The 26,271-nt window shown below is 38.6% G+C and overlaps 1 long non-coding RNA gene across 1 annotated transcript in view; it reads right to left on the reverse strand.

The window, feature by feature from the left end:
- Nucleotides 1–308: 308 nt before the first annotated feature.
- LOC123332250 overlaps nucleotides 309–26,271 on the reverse strand; it is a 31,321-nt gene continuing 5,358 nt past the window's right edge. The window contains exons 2-3 of the long non-coding RNA XR_006549065.2: nucleotides 2,776–2,843; nucleotides 309–1,028 (exon numbers count right to left, since the gene is read on the reverse strand). This is a non-coding gene — a long non-coding RNA (uncharacterized LOC123332250). The remainder of the gene's footprint in view (nucleotides 1,029–2,775; nucleotides 2,844–26,271) is intronic.

A 26,271-nucleotide genomic window follows, 5' to 3' on the forward strand; every position in this document is an offset into this window, starting at 1 on the left:
TATTTAATTTCCAAAGAAAGATGCATAAGAACCAGTGTCTTCAGAGAAAAAAGTAAAGGAAGTTACTTTTAAAACAGATTGAGGATATAGGGGATTAAATGAGATTTAGATTGAATGAGCTTCTGGAGTTAGAAATTAGAGATGGAAAAGTATATTAAGAAAAAGTTAAGGGGAGAGAGAGGCTTCCTGGGTAGCTCAGTCAGTAAAGAATCCACCTGTGACTGTCTGTGTTGCAGGAGACCCAGGTTCAATCCCTGGATTGGGGAGATTCTCTTCCCAAGGAGAGGAGGAAATGGCAACCCCTCCAGTATTCTTGCCTGGGAAATCCCATGGACATTGGAGCCTGGTGGGCTACAGTCCATGGGTTCACAAGAGTTGGACACGACTTAGAGACTAAACCACCACCACCAAGGAGAGAGAGAGAGGATATTCAGAAACGGATTAGTGGCTAGGGTACTAGAAAAAAATAGGAAAGGCTGGGCTTCCCGTGTGTCTGAAATAAATAGGGATATAAGACACAAAGATAATTAGTCATGATGGAGCAAGGCACACAGTGGGGCTGAGATCTCTGGAGTCTGCACGGCTCTGAGTGTCCCGTTTCACTTGTACTAGTAAAGACCTGGAGCTCAGTGGAGAGGTGGTCAGCTTACTTTTGACTTTTTCTGCCTTGGCCCCTCTCCATGGAAGCTAGCAAAACAAAGGTCTTATTCTCAGCATGTTCACGTCTTCTCCACCCTGTGTTGGATAAACTTAAAAACATCATGGTGGTGCTGGGGAGAGATCATTGGAGAGACTACACAAAACATTCCTAGAGATTCTCTGAGTGGTAAAATCATAGACTGTGTTTTCTTCTTGGGCTTCCTTTGTGGCTCAGAGTATAAACAATCCACCAGAAATGTAGGAGACTGGGTTCAACCCCTAGGTTGGGAAGATCCCCTGGAGGAGAGCATGGCAACCCACTCCAGTATTCTGGCCTGGAGAATCCTCATGGACAGAGGAGCCTGGCAGTTTTCTTCTTAGACATGTCTCTGTGAAAAGGAATTATGTATATAAATCAGCATGAAATGATTATGGTTGACATAAATAAAATAAACATTATGGAAGGCATGGAGGAGGGTTGCATATAATCCCCTTCTCTTTTTAAACCTAATTCTGGATTTCTTGGTTATTAGCTTCTGAAGGGCAAAGTGGTTTTCTTTTCAATTCTGTGTCTCAACCCCTAGTGTGAAATAACCACCCAATAAACACTTGTTGAATGAATGAGGTGGGATGCATGCCTTGAAGTGTGAGAAACCATCAAACAGAAAGGCAGTGTAGGGCTACGTAAAAAGATGTACTACTTTTGCACAGTCTAGTTCAATTATGGAGCTCATTACTCAGGATAAAATGTAAATTTATGTAGGAAGGGTGTGATAACAGATATCGTATCCAGACAGAGGCTGGGTGTGATTGAGGGTGTAGCTCCAAGTTTTTAAGAAAGATATAAAGTATGAGACAGTTCTACTTATTACATCACAAGCCTTAATGATGTTTCTCAGACAGGATAAAGAATTTGAGTGACCACGTCCCTGAAGGCATTTTTATTCACTGACACTAATCACATTCTTAACTTTGGGGGACATTTTATTGTTCATAGAGTATTATATGTTATTTATTGTCATCATGGTTTTGACTCATTCTGACTCATTTACCTTTATTCTAGGCATTCAGGCTTTAAAATTCATAATCAGGTCCTCAATTGTCAAATTAGTTTAATATAATGAATTGCTTATACTACCCATTTGCATGCTGGATATACCATTTATTTTCTAAACTAGAACATTCTGGGACATCTCAAGAAAAAGGCACTAAATTTTAAAGTTTTCTGGCCTTCTGAAATCTTTTATGTGCTTTATTTCAGTGAAAAGGACCATTTAAGCCTTGGACCCAGCACATTTGTATTCCTTGAAAATGTTTCCAAAATCTATATCAATGTATTATGTATACATTTGAAATGAGGTTCCACACTTCATAAACCTATGTTCTGTATTAAACTTCATCTGGGGAAGTCTGTATCAGTTTTCTAGGGTGTAAAGTGATGGAAAAAATGAATCTTGTTTGAATTGATGTTAGCTTGCTTATGAAATAGCCTCTTGGGGCATGAAGGAGAGTGGCTGGAAATTTGTGTCTGCAAAGTAGACGGCAATCTGTTAAAAATTACCTCCAGATAAGAGGAATGAGCTGGGTAATGAAATGATTTCAATAGTATGAAACATTTGTTTTTAATGTAGAAGTCATTGGACACGAGAATTGTCTGCCTATAGCTTTTTTCCTCCCTGACAAGGGATTTCCTGCTCTTAAAAATATCCTTTCTAAATTTCTGTTGAATTGTTTGCCAATGCAATCCAGAAATCTTGTTAGTCTAAGGTGAGAAAATCGGTATTAACTTTCCTTGTGCTAACATTTCCACTATTGACCTAGGATTAAGAAGCCAAAAGTGTTCATCCCAGAAACGCACTTGAAAATGACTGACACCTGCATCCAGATGAAGAGATATTTTAGTAAATGCCCAAAACAGAAATCCAGCTAAATTGTGAACAGTGATTTGATTTTCATTGTGAATATCATAGGTTTGCCTTATATTCTGAATTTAAAATATGTAATATTGTTCTATACAAAATACCGGTAACCGTGTTAACTCACTCTAAATGAGTTAAACATTTCTTTTCAACTTGCGCATTAAAGAACTCACTAATCCCTGAAAGAAGTAGATTGATTTTAAGACCCTTAACTTACCTTCTGTTTCTTTCCTCTGTACTTTTCCTAGTGCTTCTCTATGAGGTGGCCTCTATTGTGTGTAGAATCTGGGTAAACAGAAAAAAAAAAAAAAAAGCATAAGCCTGGTCACCAAGGGAATATTTAAAAAATATTTTCTCAGTTTAATTGGCAGATTCATTTGCAATCAATTTGCATTTTCTTTCCTCTGAAAAATGAATTCAGAAGTTAGGTAAGAAAAACAATGTCTCATTTTGAATGCCATTTGCATAAAATACGTCCTAATGTTCATGGTGATTTTACATTGAAAATCACATCATTAGCAAAGAAAAAAATAGGCAAACTTCCAATAGAGTGTGTGTAAATCCTCCTGTTCATCACCCCTGCTCTTTTTCAGAAGACTCTGAATGGCAGGATCTGGTTTTGCTGATGCACCGTTCTCACCAATAGTCTTGTCCAGAAAGAAAACCTTTTATTTCTACTTTCTTACATTGGAGCACTATAATTCCCAACCCAATTTCAAGCCCACCCTAAAGGATTCAGCCAATATCTTCCTTTAACATAACCTTTCTATATTAATATAGACACTTCTGGTACAATTTTGTTTTCAGGGAAAGAGAGAGAGGAAGAGAAGACAGAAGAAGTAGAGAAGGAGGAGAAAGAAAAAATGAGGAGAGGAAGAGGAAGACCATAGGAGAGAAGAGAAAAAAGAGAAATGGGAAGAAGGAAGGAGGAAAATCATGTCTTATTTGCAAAAGATAAAAGAACAACCAACAATGTGATATAAAAATGTCCCAGGAGTAAGAGAAATCATAGAACCCCCCCCAGCCCCCGCCACCCTGCAAATGGATACATATTATACTAGTTCTTTAAATATCAAATTCTCCAAAAGCTGAAGAATTGATGCTTTTGAACTGTGGTGTTGCAGAAGACTCTTGAGAGTCCCTTGGACTGCAAAGAGATCTAACAGTCCATCCTAAAGAAATCAGTCCTGAATATTCATTGGAAGGACTGATGCTGAAGCTGAAGCTACAATACTTTGGCCACCTGATACGAAGAGCTGATTCATTGGAAAAGACCCTGATGCTGGGAAAGATTGAAGGCGGGAGGAGAAAGGGATGACAGAGGATAAGATGGTTGGATGGCATCACCGATTCCATGGACTTGAGTTTAAGTAAGCTCTGGGAGTTGGTGATGGACAGGGAAGCCTGGCCTGCTCCAGTCCATAGGGTTGCAGAATCAGACAGAGCTGAGTGACTGAACTGAACTGAACTGATTGGAGAATATCCAGTTCTCCAAACTTAGCCTTGCAAACCTTTCCTTTGCAAGTGTGGGTCTTCTTGGCACTCTGAGCACTCAAAGCAAAATATGAAATAGGGTGTCACATTGGTCATTCAGTTTGTATAGTTCCTTAGTGTTCATTTAGGTATTGGACCTCTAGTTTTTATTCTTGTTTTTATTTTAATGTCTATTTATTTGGCTGGGGCAAGTCTTAGTTGTGGCACATGGGGTCTTTAGTTGTGGCATGTGGGATATAGGTTTCTGACCAGGGATTGAACTCAGGCTCCCTGCCTTGAGAATCAGCCACTGGACCACCAGGGAAGGCCCTCTAATTTTCAAAAGATAGTTTCTTTTTAAAAGATCTGTGTTTTTAAAATTTGCAAATGAGATGGAATATCTGAGTGGCTTTGAAGGTCTCATGAACTGTATTTTTTCTTTGAATGTTCAGTGTTCATCAAATGACATTGATATATCAATATTTAATTAGTTGTGCCTCTTATTTTGTATCCTGTTCAAATTCTTTCTCTCAATTACATCTTCTAATAATTCTAGTCTCTTTTCTCTGTGTCTCCAATGTGTACCAGGGTCAAAAATGGAAACTTGAAAATGTTTTAACCATTAGGACCTAAAATGAATGGTAATTTCTGGCTAATCCTTTAATAAAACTACTATTCATTATATTTGAATTTTTTTTGGTAGCTCAGTACTGTTATATGTCAAATATGTGTATGTGTGTGTGTGTGTGTATATATATATATATATATGTATATATACATATATGTGTATATATATATATATTCAAATGGTCTCACTGATTTGGGTCCTATTGATTCCTTGTCCTATGATAAAAACGAAATCCTTCTGATTATCTTAAATTGATTCTTTTTCTTCTTAAGAAAGAGACTAATTTAGCTTAAGACATGCAAGGCTGGTGAAATTATTTGCATTTATCTCCTCTTTTTGCTTTATGTTTCAAAATCATAGGATGTTTTTGATGATTATAAATGATTGTTTTTTGAGTTGCTTTTACCACCTATCATCTCAATATGTGATTATTCTGTTTAGCTGACTCACTTGAAAGTGTATAAAAGGAAACAGCAGCATCCAAAGAGAAACAATAAGAGGCATTACCGACAAAATGAAAATGACATATTTGAGTTGGAAAAACTTGTCTGATTATATCTGAGCTTGAAATTATAATAAGCACCTTTTCATCAAACTCACAACCAATGAGTTGTGAGAAAATAACTCACATTTTCCACCTTTAAGTTTTCTTGGAAGAGAGTTTTTTTCAAAAATATTTTCATAGATTAGATAGTTCAGTTGCTAACTTCTAGGTGAGGGAATAACAGAATAAATTAATGTAAACAAAGCTGGAAACAAAGTAAAGGTCGAACAAAAGGAAAATGGTGCAAGAAATGGTAGTATAACCAAAATAGAAGGCAGTGATTAGAAATCCTGTTATTACAAAGTGTAATGGCAAAGTAAAATTCAAGTAAAAAGGTCACATCTTAAGGATATAGAGATATATACATATATATGTATAAAAACACATTAACTGGTACATACATACATATACCTAGAAAGAGGAGAACAGATACTGAAATGTACACTTTGATTATACCTGCATAGCGGCATTTCCATTTTTCTTTCCATTGCACAATTTTGCTTATTTTTTCTAGTATAGGTTTTTAATAATCAGAAAAATATTATTGGAAATGCCAAAAATAGCAAGAGAAGAGGCTTAGTGTATTCTATTAATCCCCAAACTAAAACATGTATGTATGCATGCTCCGTCATTCAGTCATGCCTGACTCTTTGCGACCCCACAGACTGTAGCCCACCAGGCTCCTCTGTCCATGGGACTTTTCAGGCAAGAGTACTGGAGTGGGTTGCCATTTCCTTCTCCAGGGGATCTTCCCAAACCAGGGATTGAACCTGTGTCTCCTGCACTGTAGGTGGACTCTACCTGCTGAGTCATCAGGGAAGCCCTCCAAACTAAGATAATACAATTCAAAACAAAGCCAAAGGTGTTCATTCAAGGATGAGAGAAAGAGGATGGTTTGACTGAATCACACTGGGCTGTGTCATTACAAAAACCTAGTTCTGATCTTTTGTTGAATGGCCTTGTAGGAGAGTGATAGCTTATGGTGAACGATGTTGGATTCATGATATACGAAGAAGATTTAGCTTCAGGACCAAGGACTGGGCTTGATCACTCAGAGCTTTTGTGTGGCAGAAGTTTTATTAGAGTGATGAAGGACAGAGAAATCTTCTGACAAAGACATGAGAAGGGGGATGGATAGTGCCCCACTTGCTAGTCTTTTTTTTTTTTTTTAATTTTATTTTTAAACTTTACATAACTGTATTAGTTTTGCCAAATATCAAAATGAATCCGCCACAGGTATACATGTGTTCCCCATCCTGAACCCTCCTCCCTCCTCCCTCCCCATTCCATCCCTCTGGGTCGTCCCAGTGCACCAGCCCCAAGCATCCAGTATCGTGCATCGAACCTGGACTGGCAACTCATTTCATACATGATATTTTACATGTTTCAATGCCATTCTCCCAAATCTTCCCACCCTCTCCCTCTCCCACAGAGTCCATAAGACTGTTCTATACATCAGTGTCTCTTTTGCTGTCTTGTACACAGGGTTATTGTTACCATCTTTCTAAATTCCATGTATATGCGTTAGTATACTGTATTGGTGTTTTTCTTTCTGGCTTACTTCACTCTGTATAATAGGCTCCAGTTTCATCCACCTCATTAGAACTGATTCAAATGTATTGTTTTTAATGGCTGAATAATACTCCATTGTGTATATGTACCACAGCTTTCTTATCCATTCATCTGCTGATGGACATCTAGGTTGCTTCCATGTCCTGGCTATTATAAACAGTGCTGCGATGAACATTGGGGTACTCGTGTCTCTTTCCCTTCTGGTTTCCTCAGTGTGTATGCCCAGCAGTGGGATTGCTGGATCATAAGGCAGGTCTATTTCCAGTTTTTTAAGGAATCTCCACACTGTTCTCCATAGTGGCTGTACTAGTTTGCATTCCCACCAACAGTGGAAGAGGGTTCCCTTTTCTCCACACCCTCTCCAGCATTTATTACTTGTAGACTTTTGGATCGCAGCCATTCTGACTGGTGTGAAATGGTACCTCATAGTGGTTTTGATTTGCATTTCTCTGATAATGAGTGATGTTGAGCATCTTTTCATGTGTTTGTTAGCCATCTGTATGTCTTCTTTGGAGAAATGTCTATTTAGTTCTTTGGCCCATTTTTTGATTGGGTCATTTATTTTTCTGGAGTTGAGCTGTAGGAGTTGCTTGTATATTCTCGAGATTAGTTGTTTGTCAGTTGCTTCATTTGCTATTATCTTCTCCCATTCTGAAGGCTGTCTTTTCACCTTGCTAATAGTTTCCTTTGATGTGCAGAAGCTTTTAAGGTTAATTAGGTCCCATTTGTTTATTTTTGCTTTTATTTCCAATATTCTGGGAGGTGGGTCATAGAGGATCCTGCTGTGATGTATGTCAGAGAGTGTTTTGCCTATGTTCTCCTCTAGGAGTTTTATAGTTTCTGGTCTTACGTTGAGATCTTTAATCCATTTTGAGTTTATTTTTGTGTATGGTGTTAGAAAGTGTTCTAGTTTCATTCTTTTACAAGTGGTTGACCAGAGTTCCCAGCACCACTTGTTAAAGAGATTGTCTTTAATCCATTGTATATTCTTGCCTCCTTTGTCGAAGATAAGGTGTCCATATGTGCGTGGATTTATCTCTGGGCTTTCTATTTTGTTCCATTGATCTATATTTCTGTCTTTGTGCCAGTACCATACTGTCTTGATAACTGTGGCTTTGTAGTAGAGCCTGAAGTCAGGTAGGTTGATTCCTCCAGTTCCATTCTTCTTTCTCAAGATCGCTTTGGCTATTCGAGGTTTTTTGTTTTTCCATACAAATTGTGAAATTATTTGTTCTAGCTCTGTGAAGAATGCTGTTGGTAGCTTGATGGGGATTACATTAGTCTTATCAAGGTCTTATATACTTGATCCCTTGGAAGGCAAGGAGATCCAACCAGTCAATCCTAAAGGAAATCAGTCCTGAATATTTACTGGAAGGACTGATGTTGAAGCTGAAACTTCAATACTTTGCCCACCTGATGTGAAGAGCTGACTCATTAGAAAAGACCCTGATGCTGGGAAAGATTGAAGGCAGGAGGAGAAGAGGATAACAGAGGATGAGATGGTTGGATGCCTTCACTGACGCAATGAACATGAGTTTGAGCAAGCTCTGGGAGTTGGTGATGAACAAGGTAGCCTGGCGTGCTGCAGTCCATGGGGTCGCAAAGAGTCAGACACGACTGAGCAACTGGAAACATAAGGAAAAACATACCCTTGAGCAAGATGAGTGGTTTTGTTGTGTAATCATTAGCTCTGGGCTTAAGGAAAGTTAAAGATTGTTGTCATAACAACTCAGAGTTTAAGAAAAAATGTCTTATGTGACTAAGACAAAACAATTTAGGAAAAAAAATGTTTGTCACTTTCTCCTCCTCGAGAGCCCCAGATCCCTTTCTCCTCCTCCTCAAGGGCCCCAAACTCCTTATCTAAGAATTAACTCTCTCAAGAGGTGCTTGATATTTCTGGGCCTTTTTGTGACTATTAATGAGAGTTCATAGAAAGAGCCCCAAATGGTAATTCTTGTTTTTAAAATTGTGTTCATTTCATTGTAGGGAGTAATTCCTTCACATTTTGTTTTGGAGATTCATGATGCTACAACTTGTCTCCTTCTAGTCACTATCACCTTTGGGAGCCCCCTTCCTATCATTTACTAAAAATTTTGGTGCTCATTTCATTTTTAAAAATTTTATTTATTTATTTAGTTAGTTATTTTTGGCTGCTCAGGGTCTTGGCAGGCTTTCTCTAGTTGTGGCCAGCGGGGGTTTCTCTTCCTTATGGTGCACAGGCTTTTCATTGCAGTGGCTTCTCTCATTACGGAGCATGGACTGTAGGGTGCACGTGGGCTTGCTAGTGGCAATTCACAGGCTCTAGACCATGGGCACAGTAGTTGTGGCACAGGGGCTTAGTCGCTCCTCAGCATGTGGGATCTTCCCGGATCAGGGATGGAACTCATGTCCTCCGAACTGCAAGGTGGATTCTTAACCATTGGGCCACTCTCTCTCACTTAAGAGAGACCCTTAAGTGCTTATTTCTTGCTTTCCTCTACTAGTAAAATATTTGGAGGGCCTCTCTGGTAGCTCAGTTGGTAAAGAATCTGCCTGCAATATGGACCCAGATTCAATCCCTGGCTTAGGAAGATCCCCTGGAGAAGGGAACAGCTACCCACTCCAGTATTCTTGCCTGGAGAATTTCATGGACAGAGGAGACTGGCAGGCTACAGTCCAATTTTGCTGTTTGCAACTTTAGCAATGAAAAACAAATTCTTTTTATATATGATTTATGCCTTTTTAAAAAAGTTTTTATTGACTTTGTTACAATATTGCTTCTCTTTTTATGTTTTGGCTTTTTTGTCTCCAAGGCTTTATGACCAGGGGTTGAATCAGCCCTCTGCTACATTGAAAGGCAAAGTCTTGACCCCTGGACTGCCAGGGAAGTCCCTATGCTTTATACCTTTGAAAATTTTTATTAAAGAAACTTATTTGCTCATGTTTTAATCTGGAGCAGAACATATTTCCCATAATTTAAATAAATACACTTATTTTAGTGACTAATGACTATAGAATTAATTCTACAATATTTATATTAGTAATATTTTACATTTTATTTTTTTTGCCTGTGTAATCAAAGCCTTTGCCTTTATTAAACGTAATTGAAATATTTAACCAGCAGTTTCCAAAGCTACAAGGGACAGGGAAAGAAAAAGACTCTGAGTTCTTTAATCCCTGATATTATACCACCATGGTGGCTATATATTGCAACTTTTATAAAGTGAGCATGTGAATATTTCTACCACAGACAACAAGGAGTATTTTAAAGGTATTAGAGACTTTTCCTGTGGCTATAAATATGAGTAATAGTGTCTGTGGACACACTGTTGAAGAGCCACTATATGAACTAACCTGTTGCATAATAAAAATCACTAATGGGGTGCCATTCTTAATTACTCCTGTGATGTTTTGACCAGACATTATTTTCTCATTGATAAATACACTGATTGATTTGGCAAATATTTATCCAATATCTATTCAGTTGTAGACACTATTCTTTACATCTTAGTTAAACCAAAGTAGATAAAAAACTGATCATTTAATTAGTATTTTAATAGCTGGTAAGCTTTCCCCATCCGTACTCTTAATACTTACTACTTTTATTTGGTAACAATTGACAGTTAAGCATATATACCAACATATATGTTTGACTCTAATGAAACCTAAATAGATAGAGGGATACCAGATAAGATAAGGCATATGGAGTGTTATACACATGGAACAGATTTCAGAAACTTTTACTGAGAGGGCAACCAAGGCTGAAAGATACTAAGCAGCTTCTCTTAGGTAACATGTTGCTTACCTATAATTAACAATCTATGATCTGATGTTGATGACATCAGCAGCCCTGGGCAAGGTCAAGTAGACCAGGCTTTGATACAATTTCTTTCTTTCTTTTTTATTTTTTTTTGCAATTCCAACTTGTAGCAATACTTCCATTATTCTTAGACACACTTCTACTTTCACATTTTCTCACACACTGGAGGGGTTTGATGTGTGGTGTGAATGAACCTACATCTCCACACGTGTTTTAACCAACAGTGGGAGGCATCCTGGAATCTGTTGCCTGTCATTGACACAGAGGGAATCCCTTGTGCAAACTCAGACTCCTGTTAGGGACAGCACTTGGCCTTCTGGGAGTTGAGTCAGATAATGAATGGTTGTGTAAAATGGCTTTAAGAAACAGAAGTGTTGAAAAAAGAAAAAGAGAGGAAGGAAGAAAGAAAAGGAGAGGAAGGAAGAAAGAAAAAAAAGAATCATTTTTTGCTTTGAGAGAAGAAAGCATTCAGTCTTCAGCTGCTAGCCTATAAAAATGCAGGTGGTTTAGTATTAGTTTTTGACCTCAGAGTTTATTTTGTGAATACGAGGTACCTTAATCACTTTTAGGGGCATGGTTTCGGTCATAGAACCTAGTTTATTCAATTCTCACTTTCTAACACATTTTCACTATGTTGACCTCCTTGGAACACGGCTTTAAAGACAGATAAGAAATCAGTGTAAGAGTAATGGTGAGATTAATGCAGCTTTGCTTCCCTAATGAACACCTACCTCTTTTCAGAGTGGCTATTTCCTGGGATACAGTTAAGCACAATTTAAATACAGCAGGATTTAAATTAGGCTTATAAATAGAAATTTACCTTCTCTAAAGCTTGTAGCAATTGAATTATTTTATTGCAGTGAACTAGTTCACATGGCATATTTCTTGAAAGAAATGGGTAACTGGCTGTAGCACAGACATAGTTCTACTATATAATTCTTTGAGATAACTAGCTGTACTTCTATACTAAGCCTATAGACATAATAATTATAATGATAATAAATACCATTCTTCACCTTTTACATTGTTGTTGTTTTAGTCACTAGGTCCTGTCTGACTCTTTGTGACTCCCATGGACTGTAGCCCACCAGGCTCCTCTATCCTTGGGATTATATGGGCAAGAATACTGGAGTGGGTTGCCATTTCCTTCTCCAGGGGATCTTCCCGACTCAGGGATCGAAGCTGAGGCCCCTGCACTGGAAGGCACTGGCAGGCAGATAGTGTACCAGTGAGCCATCAGGGAAGCCCATCTTTTATGTTACTTAGAGCTTATAAGTAGTTCCACATAGATTTTTAAAAAATAGATTTAAAAAACTATAATTTTTTATATAGATAAAAACATAGATTCTCAAACAACTATAAAACATGGGTAGTCCTAATTTTGGTAGTAAGGAAACAGAGGTCAGGTGATGAAGAAGCATCCCATGACCTCACAGTTTGTAATGACAGAGCCAAGACTTAGACCTGGCCTGTCAGGCTTTCTGTCCTGCACTGATCCCATTATTATACTATGCGCTCTTCAATTAATACTGACCAAGTCAGGTGGGTTGTCTAGAGAAAGGCAGCCCAGTGGGATAATTCGTGTACAGTGTTAAAGTCTAGTATTTTGCTTACTGAAGCATGGGGGAAATCCTAATGCTCTTAGATTTGGTACTCTGTGCACTGCCTGGAATGATGGCAGACTGGTTACTAGAAATACAGAGAAGTCAAGTCTGGCTATTCATTTTGGAAGTTTCAATGATAACTTATCTGCTTGTGGCAAGGTGTAATTTAGTGAGAAAGACTTGCAAAAAAAGTTCCCATGGAGAGTTATCAGTCAGCCTTGGATCAATGTATTAACTAGGAATTAATACTTTCAAACCATTGGATTAAATCCTAATAGATAGGGAAAGGAAGAGTCAAGGAAAGCCCAGAACTCACTAATAAGACTAATATCTGATATGTAATTGGCCATCTGTATGTCTGAAAAGTAATTTGAAATCTTCTTTCAATTAGAAAATGATTTAACCCCTGGTTCATTTAAATAGAATTCTCATTTGGATAACTGGAAATGTGTTTTGATTTTCACGAAACTATTCAGTAACAGATCTCCTGGGGAAAAACAATATATGTATGTAAATATAGGCAAGAATAGACCGGTTGCCCAGAAACAATAATCTACCTTTCTCATGAGAACATAGGATAAATACAGATGTGTTCTTTTTATTTCTGTGTTTAAGGTTAGAAATTCTTGTGTCTAAGCCTTCTTTCACCCTAGTTCTGGAAGAAATTTATTTGTACTTCAAGCCCTCTGTTTGGTCTGAGAATGAACTAGGCAGATTGCCCACTTCTAAATGAAACATGGATGATTCGTGCAAATTTTTATTGGTAGGAGGACCATTAACTAGCAAATATACTTAGTTTTGCTGGAAGTAAGGACGAGGTGGTGGTGGTGGTTTAGTCGCTAAGTCGTGTCTGACTCTTTTGTGACCCCAAGGACTGCAGCCCTCCTCTGTCCATGGGATTTCCCAGGTAAGAATACTGGAGTGGTTGCCATTTCCTACTCCAGGGGCTCTTCCCGACCCAGGGATCGCACCTGGGTCTCCAGCACCGCAGGCAGATTCTTTACTGACTGAGCCTCCAAAGAAGACCAAGGAATAGGTAAAGTCCCTCTGATAACAAAATGTATTATCCTGGATAGCAATATTTAATTCTAATCAGAAAAGGTCTTATAATCACAAAATAATGACAAGGTAAATTGGAATTTGCTTTAGTGAAATTTAGTGGATACATATCATGGGGGATGGGGGTACATGTGCGATGCTTTTCCAGGAGGGAGACAGAGGCAGGAGGTTTGCTCTTGTCTCCGATTCCACTGAGGTCCATGTTTCAAAAGAACAAAATTATATATAAGTTTTCTCAAATAAGGTAGCATGTAAAAATTTTTTTTTTTACTTTTATAGTGATAATACTGTGTTTTTACTGTCTTTTTAAAAAGAGGATGGTAGGGAAGAAGAACAAACTTGCTCATTTGCTCTTGGTAGTACTACCCACTCAAGGAAAGTCTGTTTTCACAAAGAACGCAAAATTTGAATATGATAGAGGCCTGCATTTTTAGCTATGATAGAGTAGCACGGAGCATATCAAAGGCCCTTCTGGGAACAACTGGAAAATCTGAATAAATTTTAAAAATCCATCTCTTTGAAAGGCACCAGAGTGCCTCTGAGACAGCCAGGCTTTGAGGAGTAGGATCCAGACAAACTAGAGCTCTTTGAGTGTGAATTTAACATTCCGTGTGCTTCATTTACCCTTTACGTCATTTGCTGATAGGAACAGAGAAGGGATCTGAGAGGGAGTGAAGGGAGGAGGGCAGGAAATGTGGAAGGGCTGAGAGTCCTGAAGAAGGTGGCCGCTGAGAAGTAGTGAGAAAGTCGCTCAGTCATGTCTGACTCATTGTGACCCCATGGACTAGAGAGTCCATGGAATTCTCCAGGCCAGAATAGGGAGTGGGTAGCCTTTCCCTTCGCCAGGGTTTCTCGCTAACCCAGGTATCGAACCCAGGTCTCCCGTATTGCAGACGCATTCTTTACCAGCTGATCCACGAGGGAAGCTGAGAAATAGAGAATTTAGCGGTTTTAAGCAATCTCGTGGAAATTAATTGAAAGGAAGATATAAAAGCTGAAGTTTGAGGCTGTCAAAGTAGCCAGAAATAGAGAGGCCAAGAACTCTGAGAGAAAGGAGCACAGAGAAGTAAGTTTGATACTTGTTTTTTTCCACTGAGGCTTTTGCTGAATTCTTAGTATGTATAGGGCAGAAATATGAAGAGTCAATCATAAAGCAATTGAATATGAATAGAGTTTTTGCAGCCTTATGGTGTTAAGGAAAGTTAAATTGAAATTTGGGAACTTCTTGGTTGGGACTTTTAGTGGGGTTCCATTAAAGACAGGAGAAGGAAATGGCAACCCACTCCAGTATTCTTGTCTGGAGAATCCCATGGACCAAGGAGCCTGGTGGGCTACAGTCCATGGGGTTGCAAAAGACTGAGGGGACTTTTCAGACAGGACTGAGCAACTAACACACACACACACACACACACACACACACACACATTAAAGACTGAAACCGTATCTTAAGACAGCGTGCTCTGTCTATGATGAAGTTGATGTGATTGTTGTACGTGTTTTATATCAGCTGTTGGCTAGATGACAGGGAAAATCCTCTTGGGTGGAAAATATTCAAAGCCACTATAATTTTCTCATGTAAAATGTCCACATTCAATAAAAATTAGCACACCTCAATGAACAGGGCAAGATAAAAAAATAAACAGTAATATATCCAAAGGTGATTAAGATACTAACATTATCAGATATGAATTTTAAAGTAACTGTGATCAACATGTTTAAGAAAATAGGAAATAAGATGGAGAATTTCACATGAGAACACAAATCAATAACATGGATCAAATAGAAATTCTGTAATTGGGACTTCCCTCATGAGCCCAGAGGTTAAGACTTTACCTTCCAATGTAGGGGCTGCGGGTTTGATCCCTGGTTGGGGAACTAAGATTCCACGTGCCTTGGGGCCAAAGGAAAAAAAAAACAAAACAAGAAAATAAAACAAGTGATATTGTAACAAAATCAATAAAGACTACTTTTTTTAAAAAAAAGAAATTCTATAACTGAAAAACACAATAATTGAAATTAAGAACACCAGAGATGTATTTAACAGCCTATTGACACAGATAAAGACAGAAATAGTGAACTGGAAGACAGGTTTATAAAAAAAAAAAAAATCCAGATTGAAGCATGGAGAGAAGAAAGGATGGGAAGTAGAGATGCTTGTAAGGAGACATATGAAATGGTAAGAGAATATGAAATATATATATATATTGTTGGAATTGCAGAAAGGGGAGGGAGAGAATGTAACTGGAACAGTGTTTAAAGAGAGAATGCCTGGGAATTTTCAGAATTGATGAAAGGAAAACTTAGCCACAGATTCCAGAAATTCTATAAACCTCAAACAAAATAAATACTAATAAAATTATTCCTTAGCTCTACTGAAAAGCAAAGGCAAGAAAAATTTAATAAGCCATCAGAGAATAAAAGTAGTATCATCAAAAGAACAATAAGACTGACTGATTTTTCAAAAGAAATGAAAATGGATATCATTTTAAAGAGATAAAAGAGAACATCTGTCAATTCTATTCCTGGCAAAATATTCCCCCAAAATGTGAGCAAAATGAATACAGTTACAGAGAAGCAAAAACAAAGGGATTTTGTTACTAGTCATTAAGTTGTGTCTGATTCTGTGACCCCATGGATTGTAGCCCGCCAGGATCCTTTGTCCATGGGATTTCCCAGGAAAGAACACTGGAGTGAGTTGCCATATCCATCTCCAGGGGATCGTTTAGTAGACTGGCATTAAAAGGATGTTCTTCAAAAAAGTGGAAATTTCCCCAACAGAAAAAAACAAAAATGAATGAGGAAAGGGAGCAAGAAAAATTGTAAAAATGTGTATAAATATAAATGAAAGCATATTGACTGTATTAAACAATGCCAATTAAGCATTGTGGGAATATTTAATATATTCTGATATTGTAAGGTACTTGTAGCATCAATTTGAATGACAGAATCACACAAAGTGGGAGAATGTAGTGGACTGCAATAAAGAACTCTAAGAACCTAAGCTTGTCTGAAAAGTCCTAGAAGCACTAATTAATAATTGACTGTAACAAGCCAAGGATGTCTGTTTTAACCTCTCCAGTAACCACTAAAAGAATAAGAATTCATAATTCACAGCCTAATGTGTTTGGAAATGCAATAGTAAAAGAATAAAACTGATTACTCAGAATGCTTTCTTTGAAATGAATTTCTGTGTTTCCCCTCAGGATCATTTTTCTCTAGCCTTAACATACTGACTCATTTTATTATTATTATTTCAGTGCAGGTTAAACACAGATTAATTACTTTTAGGTGTATACAATTTGTGTGTGTGTGTGTGTGTGTGCCTGAAAGCACCTCCATTTCACTTTTAAACTTAAGAAATATATATATATATTTTTTTTTTTTTTTACTGGACACTGAATACTAACTAGGCAGTTATTTGGTACAAAGCATTTCAAAGAAAGCTTTCTGTTCTTTTCTGCCTTCTATTAACATCTATGGAGAAGGCAGCTCCAGTCCTGTTCTTCTCCACTGACAGTTAAGTATTTTTCCTTTTGTTGTTTACAATTCACTACCTTTCCCCTCATTTTAGCCACTTTAGTGTGATCTGTCTAGGTGTATTTCCCTTTGAAATTATCCTGCATGTGCTTCTTGTATCAGTGAGCTGAGGTTTTGTTTTTTTTTCAGGTTTAGAAAATTCTTGGCCAATGTTTCTTTAAATATTGCCATTTTCCTGATTCTTTTTCTCCTCCTCTGGAATTTTGTTCACAGTTTCTTCTCTGTCTCTTATACTTGATTCTATATTTTTATTCCTTCTTCCCCTATAGTTTCTTATCCATCTCTTACACTTGGTTCTATATTTTTTATTCCTTTTTTTCTTTGTTTAGTTTATGATGGCCAGTGTTTTAGTTTTCTAGTTCTGTTTTCTTCTATATCAAATGTATGAACTTATTTATTAAGGATTTCATATTAGTTATGCAAGGAGATCTAACCAGTCCATTCTGAAGGAGATCAGCCCTGGGATTTCTTTGGAAAGAATGATGCTAAAGCTGAAACTCCAGTACTTTGGCCACCTCATGCGAAGAGTTGACTCATTGGAAAAGACTCTGATGCTGGGAGGGATTGGGGGCAGGAGGAGAAGGGGACGACAGAGGATGAGATGGCTGGATGGCATCACTGACTCAATGGACGTGAGTCTGAGTGAACTCCGGGAGTTGGTGAGGGACAGGGAGGCCTGGCGTGCTGCGATTTGTGGGATCGCAAAGAGTCGGACACGACTGAGAGACTGATCTGATCTGATCTGATCTGATGGTATTAATATTTTTCAATTCTAGAATTTATATTGTGTTTTTTATTAGTGACTCCTAGCTCAGACGGTAAAGCGTCTGTCTACAATGTGGGAGACCCGGGTTCGATCCCTGGGTTGGGAAGATTCCCTGGAGAAGGAAATGGCAATCCACTCCAGTACTCTTGCCTGGAAAATCCCATGGACAGAGGAGCCTACTAGGCTACAGTCCATGGGATCACAAAGAGTCGACTGAGCGACTTCACTTTCACTTTCACAATCTGAAGAAATTCATCTTTTATTTCCATCATCTTGTCCTCTATTTTCTACACATAATAATTACAGTTATTTTAGATTTTTCATAGTTTAAGCCCAACATCTCATTTAAATGTAGGTCTATTTTTTTTTTAATTTTTTTATTTTTTTTGGATTTTAGCTGTAAAATCCTGTTTCTTGTCTTTCCTAGTATTTTTTAAATTGAATGCCACTTATTGTGTATAAAATAATTATAGCATCTCCATACAATGGTATCTCCATCCAAAAATGATTACTCTTCCTTCTGCTGGTGAAATAAGCTATGGTAGGGACAAGAAAAGCATTGATTCAGAATGTTTTCTCATCATAGAACCGGGAGGATTTGATACTGGGTGAGTGATGGGTTAGGTGTCCAGGTGCAGGACAGCGTGAGGAACTGAAGCTGACTTGCCAGAACGGTGGTTCGGGAGGCTTGGTAGCTTATGGTGCTATTGCCTGAGCTGGGCGACACTGAGGATGGACTTGTGTGAAAGGTGGTGTGAACAAGAGTTCACCTCTGTATGTGCGAATTTAAGGTGGCACTGCCATCTGAGCAGAGGCCGTGTCGTATGCAGTTTCTTGTCTGAGTCTGTGTCAGCTTTGCCTTGGGCTTGGCTTTCCAAAGTCACTCCGCTCTTTCAATCTTGCTTCAGAGAAAGGGTAGATAGTGCAACAATTAAAAGTTACTATGTTTTGGCAAGTATGTTTTTCTTCAATTAGTGCAATCTGGCTCCTTGCCTTCATTTTAATGATTATGGAGAAATCTGTTAACTACTACCATCTGTGCCCTCACAAAACGGCATGATAACTGTTATTTGATTTAAAAAGGAGGACTTATTGTCCACATCTATTTTCTTAGTTTGCAGTTCTTAAATGTACTTGAGCTGATGTTGAAAGCAGAGCTGTGAGCAGCAAACTTGGCATAGCTATCCATGAGGGCAACATACTCTGGGCACAGGGTGAATTTGATGGACAAGCTTGTGTTCTAATCATGTATTACAACCCCCACAACCTCTGAATAACCTGAAGATTTTCTCTTTGACATTTTTCTCTGCAGGAATGGCAATTAAAACACTTCCTGGATTTCAGCTAACTTAACATTTTAATGTATAAATAACAACTCACCTCCTGGTTGTTGATAGACTATTGCTTATTGTTCTAGAAACTTTGATTGAAGAAAATAGTTCTCAACTCATTAAAACCAGTATTCTTATTCCTGAATATGTTTCAAATACTAAATTTCTCAGTGTTCAGCCTGATCCTGAAGTATTCTCTTCATGGGTAGTGTTTTGACTGAGACTATTGATTTTGTATAAAATGTATCTACAGAATAGCCTTTTTTTCCCCCTGAAAAGGCTGCTATTTTTTTTTCTGAACTTTCTCTTTTCTTAGTTTTTTTTTTTTTTTTAAAGAAAGCATGAGAGAAGAAATCCTGCCTGCTTCTCATGTTCAAGCTATTTTTTCTCTTCTTTATATTTTGTATGCCCTAATTTTGACAGTATTTTTCAGAACCTTAACTATCAGGTTCTTGAAATCCAAGTCGAGATCTTGAAGCCAAACATGCATCAGAAAACCAAGCTTCCCTTTTATTTACTACTGTATCCTTGGCCCCAGTAGCAGTGCATAGCACATAGTAGGCATTCAATTTTTGAATAAATGAGTAAAGGATAAATGGATATAGTGGCCTCTGATCGCTCATTAACAAGGGAAAACTGTACTCTGGTACTTACACCTCTAAGACATGGGCCAACCAGCACCACAGCTCAAGCTCAGTCTATTTTTTGAATCATTTGCAAAAGACAAACGAGTCTTTCTTCAAGTTTAGAGTAAAGAGGTCATGTAACATAAAGATAGTGACACAAACTACAGGCTAATTCAGGATAGCATTACTCTTTATTTTTTATTGCACCCATAATCTACTCAAGGAAAAGAAACAAGCTTGAGTCATTGTCTGTACAGAAAATATATTTTTGAGTTCTACTCTAGGCAGGTTATAGGTTTTCCTGGGATTGGCCATAATCTATTTATTATGGGGTCATTAACAATTTTATATTTCATAATGTTTGTTCCTGAAGCTAATTATAATCATTAGATATCTTAAATCCTTTTCTGATGGATACAAATTTACGTTTTGAATAAATAGGTTCTTTCACAATATGTTTGGAGAAGGAAATGGCAATCTACTCCAGTACTATTGCCTGGAAAATCCCATGGACAGAGAAGCCTGGTAGGCTACAGTCCATGGGGTCGCAAAGAGTCGGACACAACTGAGGACTTCACGTTCACGTTCACAATATGTGTCCTTATATAACACTAGAGCCTCCTAGACTGTTACAACTCTTCTTGCAAGATAAATTTGTAAGCTTGACTCCTGGACAGCCTTTTATTCCCATCTAGCAACCAATACTCTTGCCTGGAAAATCCCAAGGACGGAGGAGCCTGGTAGGCCGCAGTCCATGGGGTCGCTAAGGGTCAGACATGACTGATCGACTTCACTTTCACTTTTCACTTTCCTGCATTGGAGAAGGAAATGGCAACCCACTCCAGTGTTCTTGCCTGGAGAATCCCAAGGACGCGGGAGCCTGGTGGGCTGCCGTCTATGGGGTTGCCCAGAGTTGAACACGACTGAAGTTGCTTAGCAGCAGCAGCAATCATGTATTAATACAAAGGCTTTGCAGTCACTCTTAGTATGTGGCTTAAAATTGAAAAAATCTTGACTGTGAAGGATTGAGGCTTTTTTCCCCATAGTGCTCACATCTCCTAGTCTTTTACAATTTCAGGGTTTGGTCCTGACCCAGTATTACCTTTTCTCTATAATCCAAGGACAGCTTGTGCTTCATCACTTGCTTTTTACTGATGAAGTCCTTCTCCGCCATAAGATACTTTGTCCCCAGTAGACTGGGATGACAGTGAAGACTATGACGGATAGAAAGCCTTTATCTAAGCTTGGTGGGCCCAGTTGTGTCAGCAAAGAAGGAAGGATGCGATGGTGGTCAAAGTTTTAGTCATGCCTGATGGTGCTAGGAGAAAGATAATTCTGGAAACCATGTGACTTCAGTAGTAGAAGGTTCTGTTATTACAGTAAGATATTGTGCTGTGCTTCAGTTCAGTCGCTCAGTCGTGTCTGACTCTTTGTGACCCCATGGACTGTAGCATACCAGGCCTCCCTGTCCATCACCACCTCCTGGAGCCTACCCAAACTAATGTCCATTGAGTTGGTGATGCCACCCAACCATCTCATCGTCTGTCATCCCCTTCTCCTCCTGCCTTCAATCTTTCCCAGCATCAGGGTCTTTTCCAATGAGTCAGTTCTTCTCATCAGCTTCAGCTTTAGCATCCATCAGTCCTTCCAATAAATATTCAGGACTGATTTCCTTTAGGATTGACTGGTTTGATCTTCTTGCAGTCCAAGGGACTCTCAAGCATCTTCTCCAAGACCACAGTTCAAAAGCATCAATTCTTCGGCGCTCAGCTTTCTTTACAGTCCATTTCTTTACTTCTTTATGGTGCTGTGCTTAGTCAATGGCACCCCACTCCAGTACTCTTGCCTGGAAAATCCCATGGATGGAGGAGTCTGGTAGGCTACAGTCCATGGGGTTGCGAAGAGTCAGACATGACTGAGCGACTTTACTTTCACTTTTCACTTTCATGCATTGAAGAAGGAAATGGCAACCACTCCAGTGTTCTTGCCTGGAGAATCCCAGGGACGGGGAAGCCTGGTGGGCTGATGTCTATGGGGTCGCACAGAGTCAGACATGACTGAAGCGATTTAGCAGCAGCAGCAGCTTAGTCATTAGTTGTGTCTGACTCTGTTACCCCATGTCTGTAGCCAACAAAACTCCTCTATCTATGGAAATTTTCCAGGCAAGAATACTGGCGAGTATTTGCTATTTCCTCCTCTACGGGATATTCCTGATCCAAGGATTGAACCCATATCTCCTGCGGATCCTGCATTGACAGGCAGATTCTTTACCACTGAGCCACCTGGGAAGCCAATATATTGTAACAAAATTCAAATACAACCTTTCCTAAGACAATGAACATTTATTACTAATTACATATTTCTTTCACTCATAGATAATGAAACATATAACTGGTAGATAGTTTCCATCTATTGTAATTTCCAGGCTCCTTTTGCCCTTACATTTGACCATTTTTAGATGGAAATGTCTTACAATTAAAGTAGATCTTTAATTTGGTACCTTATTTTTCCTTGTAAAGTTGTTATTTAATTCACTGTATTATAATTCTTCTATTTCTAAATTCGATTTCTATTTCTAAATTTTAAAGTGCTAAGGAGAAGGAAAATAATAAGGAAGGAGAAATTATATAGATGGAGATCAAAATATCTGTATATGCTGACTAATCTGGACTGGCGGCTACATTTAAGATGTATGTGGTCTGGAGTCCATGCCTACTTTCCGTATATGGCAGCAGGGGCAGAGAAGTCTACCATTGCTTGGTAGTTTGTCGTGCTATTTCCTGAGCTGGGGAACACGAAGGAAGGGACTTCTCTGAAAGATGGTGTGACTACGAGTTCACGTTTGTACCTGTGAATTTGCGGTGTCTTTCTGTCTGAGCAGAGGCAATGTCGTGTGCAGTTTTCTGTATGAGCCTGTGTCAGCCTTGTGTTTGGCTTTCTACAGTCACTCAGCTCTTTCAATCTTGCTTCTGAGAAAGAGCAGATAGTGTAACAGTTAAAAGTTACTATGTTTTAGCAAGCATCTTTTTCTTCAATCAGTGAGAGTTCCTCCTTTGAGCAAGGTAATTTGAGAAAAAAGCAAACCCAGACTTTCTTTTCTAGGGCCCTAGTAATTAGTCATTCCTGTTTCCTTGGGGAAGGTAGTAAGTTTGAGAAAGAGGAGCAATGTTCCTCCTCCATTTTTTCTCAGCTGGGAGTTGGGTAGAAGCTTTCACCATTCTTGTAAGACCTCTAGAAGTGAGGAATTATCATCTCTATTGTTAGAATTGAGGAAAAGTTATGGAATATACAAAATATTGCCTCTAATAGTTAAAAGCATGCGAGCTCAGTTGTGTCCGACTCTTTGCAACCCCATGGACTGTAGCCTGCCAGGCTCTGTCCATGGGATTTTCCCTGCGAGACTACTGGAGTGGGTTGCCATTTCCTTCTCTAGGGTATCTTCCCCACCCAGTGGTCAAACCTGCGTCTCTTGCACCTCCTGCATCGGCAGATGAATTCTTCACCACTGCGCCACCTGGGAAGCCCAAATCAGGATAAACAGAAAAAAATTATGATATTGTTATTCTAAGAGATCTTCAAACCAAGATGTAGAATTTATAAACATTGAAGGAGCAAGAGAGGTTTTCTTCTATAGGTTAGGGAAAAGCATCTAAATATTTTGTCTCTGTCTGCCAACCCATGCTGACAGCCAGTTAAATGCATTCAGGCATCAAACAATTAACATTTTAGAGGCATTTACTGAGGCTTGATTAGAGGTCACTTTGGAAGTAGAATAAAACCAAGACACATATTTAAAATACACTGTGTACTCAATTAATGAAACTTTCTATTTAAGCTTTATCTAAAAGTCACCATCTAAGGTGACTGCTATCGCTTACAGTGATTGTTCTTGAAGAGGTGTGGTTATTCAGCAGAAGGTATAATCTGGCAATTAGAAGAAGCTACAATATTGGTTACTTGTAGGTATGCAAATCTCCCAGAAGCTCTGCAGAATTGGCTCAAGGTTTCATTGCTATATTTTTATTCTAAGAACTGACCTCTTGAAGTTAAGTACTAGTAATACAAAGTTCCCAGAAAGAAAGAAGGGCTGAAATCTTACACCCATGGTAGATATGGTAGTTCATCACTAATACAAGTATTGCAAATAGAACCAAATATGTTAGATTTAATATCCTAGCTCCATGGTTGCTGTTCACAGATTTATTTTTTCTATTCAATATTTTCTATATTTGTAGGAAATATTCTCTTGATGTCTCAAAATCTTGTGATTGGAAAACGTCAGATTGACATTTTTTGTTATGTAACTATGAAAATCTAGTTAGCCTTTTTAGGAAGTGTCTATAAACATTTTCACAGAATTTAGAATTTTCTGTAGGGATTGGTTTTGAGATTGAACTGGAGTCTTGTTTTAAAAAACTAGATGCCGTTCACCAACATTCAGTATGGGCAGCACATATTCCCATGAAGATCGATCATTTTCCAAGTACAGGATTAAGTGGTATTTAAAAAGATTGAATGACCACATATTAGAACCCCGAGGCATAGATGTATCTTCAAGGAATTTAACTAATTTAGAGAAGTAATTACATATGAAGTTATTAGCTGTTTGTATGACCTTGTTAAAAATGCCTTCAACTTTCTCTCTTCAAATCCCTCCAATGAGAAATGAGAGGGTTGGCCCAAATAGCTGCCAAGGTTTGATTCAGCGCTATGATTCAGGTTGAGAGTAATTTCAGAGTAATATGGTCACAGTAATCATAAGGCAGATTATGTACTTATATGCTAAAGACTATGAAGAATTGTATTGCTCTGAGTCTTGCAGAAAGCAGGAGACATGGATTGGCAGACAAGGAAGAAGGGCTGTGATACCTTCTGCTGAGACAGCTAGGGTAACCTTCCAAACTGTGCTGTTACCTGTTGAATCCATTTTATCTGTTGTCTCTCTGAGCATGTACTTTCTCCAAGCCAAAGAGATCAGTGGCTCTGCACTCCCTACAGCCTGGGTTTCAACTGCACAGAATGGTTAACCACACAACCCCACCCACCATGGATTCTGACCTAGGAACCCTGTGCTTCTCCAGTTCTGGCATCTACTTACCATTATTCCTCATCTACCCTTTCTAAACTGTTTTCTGTTTCTATTCCTCTTCCATGCTATATCGTCTGTCTCTTCCACATCAACATTTATAAAAACAACTGGTGCTTCTAGATAGCTGACATTTTCCTTGGGCAAGCTTTGGGATGCCAGCTGCAAGCCACTTTTAGTGTGTGTATGTGTTAGAGATGGCATGGAGGATGCTTCTCTTCCTCTCCCTACCTTCCACCTGAGGTCACAGAGAAAGGACTTGCTGCCACTACCTTTAGTCCATAGTGGAAGTGCTGTGAAGTTGTTCCTGTCGCCTTTCTCCCGTTTCTATTGGAGGCCTCTTGAGCTTGACAATTCTTCACTGTTTAAGACTGTGACTCTCAGAACAGTGTGGCTTCCCTATGATTGTACGAACCCAAAGCACTCTCTTTATTTAAACCCTTTCTTTCCCCAGTGGTTCTGTCTGAGCCCATTGAGAATCAGAGTCTCCTTACTTGCTCCCCTTCTTGCGAGATGGACTGATGAGCCTAGAGAGGTTGATGAAAGCTCAACATTCATTAGCCATGGTTCTCTAATGGGCAGGGCTGAGATGGTGAAATTCCCTTTTCTCCCCAACCCATCTTAATGATGTACAGCTGACAAATAAAAACTAAATATGTTTAGAATGTGCAATGTGATAATTTAATATGCATATACAATATGAAATAATTACTAGTTATGTTAATAAACATATCCATCACTTCACACACTTACATTTCTATGCGTGGTAAGAGCACTTCAGATTTGCTCTTAGCAGACTTTAAGTATACGTCAAGTATACTTGAATTAACTTTATCATTAACATATATTGAATTAACAATATCATTAACTACAGTTACTTCATGGCATGGACAGGGAGGCCTGGCGTGCTGCGATTCATGGGGTCGCAAAGAGTCGGACACGACTGAGTGACTGAACTGAACTGCATGGTATATTAGATCCCCAGAATTTATTAATCTTATAACTGATAAATTATAGTTTTTAACCAACTTCTTTCTACTACCACCCCTCCCCTCCCCCCATCCCTGGCAACCACTGTTATACTTACTCTCTGGTTCTGTGAGCTTGACGTTTTTAGATTAGACATATAAGTGAGATCATACAGTGTTTATCTTTCTCTGTCTGGTTTATTTTACTGTTTCCCTTAGCATAATGTTTTCCAGGTTCATTCATGTTGTTGTAAGTGGCAGGATTTCCTTTTTTTAAAAGACTGAATAATATTCCATTGTATATATAAAAACACTTGTTATTTAATCATTCATCTTTTCTCATTTTTTAAAAATTATGACTTTATTACTGAGTGTGATTGATGAAATATATGGTAAGGGTACACTCAGCTTTTTTTTTTTTTTTAAGAAAGCACCAAAGTCTTCCAAAGTGACTGCACTACTTTGCATTCTTACCAGCTAAGCCACACTTTGCAGGCAGGACCTATTTGTTTTTCTTTTTCTTGCTCTATGCTTTGGTGCAGCAGGCTGACAGCGTCTCTGCGGGCTCATACAGGTCCTGTTGACAGGCTTGTGGAGAGAATGCAGAAGGCTCCCATTCTATATTCTAGTGTATCAGAGCCCGCAGCCCAGGAGCAGTTAAGCTCTTGCCTGTCATTATTAATGAAATGGACCCTGGAATTACATTTAGCATCTTGTGTC

Source organism: Bubalus bubalis, chromosome 1, assembly GCF_019923935.1.
Source record: "Bubalus bubalis isolate 160015118507 breed Murrah chromosome 1, NDDB_SH_1, whole genome shotgun sequence".
Classification (NCBI taxonomy): domain Eukaryota; kingdom Metazoa; phylum Chordata; class Mammalia; order Artiodactyla; family Bovidae; genus Bubalus; species Bubalus bubalis.